At 49.8% G+C, this 1,186-nt stretch overlaps 1 protein-coding gene across 1 annotated transcript in view; it reads right to left on the bottom strand.

Annotated features, from left to right (window-relative positions):
* The window catches only part of CAMKK2 (calcium/calmodulin dependent protein kinase kinase 2), a 30,372-nt gene that overhangs the window by 1,522 nt on the left and 27,664 nt on the right, over positions 1–1,186 (bottom strand). The gene's annotated exons all lie outside the window — the stretch shown is intronic.

The following is a 1,186-nucleotide window of genomic DNA, read 5'->3' as shown; positions in this document are numbered from 1 at the left end:
AAAAAAAAAAAATCTACTGCCCGGAAACAATCTTTAAACTTAAAACCCTGTCCCAAGAAGCCACATTAAACTAACCAATCAAAAACCCACTGACTCACAGCAGCCCACATAGGGTTTCGAAGGCCATAAATCCTTAAGGAGGAAGACTGCCGTCTTTCTCTCGCGGAACACTGGTGGGTTTAAACTCCCGACCTCTTGGTTAGCAGCCCGATGCCTTAACCACCACACCACCGGAGCTGACACAGATGAGCTGAATCGATAAAGACTGTTGGCCTTGAGTGTTGAGCTTTCTCTTATAGAGAATGATCTGTATGAGTTCATGCTGACAACAGTTCATTTAAAGCACGGATGAGAATTTTTAGGGGCAGAGTCCAAATTAATGGTGATGAGACCATTTTGGTACAGAGTGAGAATGGTGACAAAGGTGACGTGTAACCAGTGTCACTGAACTACACATGTACAAGTTAGGAATGGTTGTCTGTTTGGTTGTGTATATTGCCACCAAAAATAAACTCAAAAAAACAGCAACAGTGTGTGTTCCCCCTTCCAAAAAAAAGCCAGCTGTGTGCAAAGATGCCTCCTGAAAGAAGCCACATGGGGGCTTGTGTCTGCAGTTCTCAAACAAGGACATGTATGCACCTTACTGGAAGGCAAACACTACCCCTGCACAGGGGTGGACAAAGCAGGGCATCTGTTCATTCCTAGGAATGAAACCCACTTTAAAATCCATGCTCACTGGCCTTTGGGTTTTTGTGAAGAAATAGGGGTGCAGTCTCCTGGGGAGGAGCGAGCCATGAGGGGCTGTGCAGCCGGCCCTCGGCCCTGCCCCGACAGTGCTGTTTCCACTGTGGGCCCTGCTGCCGGGGGTGCATGGGTTTTGTGCGTGTGCCAACCCCTACATCCACTGGGGAGTCCTGGAGCTTCTAATAACCAGCTACCCGTGCAAAAGCTCAGGGAAGGGCAGGTGACCCCAGGTGCTAGTGGGACTGGATGTGTGGGGACAAAGGGGCAACAAAGCCCTCTGGCCAATCTCCGTGTGCCCGTGTCTTAAGATTTTGACCTCATCGCACTTTTTAAAAGAAACAAACTACAGAGCTGCACACAGACAGGAGGCAGCCCCAGTTCTGGCGGACGTCGCAGCAGTGGTGGTTCAGGGGGAGAACTCATGCCCTTCCTGCAGGAGACC

This window comes from Orycteropus afer, unplaced genomic scaffold (genome assembly GCF_000298275.1).
Source record: "Orycteropus afer afer isolate SDZICR_OR568_19922 unplaced genomic scaffold, OryAfe1.0 scaffold00048, whole genome shotgun sequence".
NCBI classification, from domain to species: Eukaryota; Metazoa; Chordata; class Mammalia; order Tubulidentata; family Orycteropodidae; genus Orycteropus; species Orycteropus afer.
The sequence above is the reverse complement of the archived record's forward strand: the minus strand, read 5'-3'. Positions and strand labels throughout refer to the sequence as shown.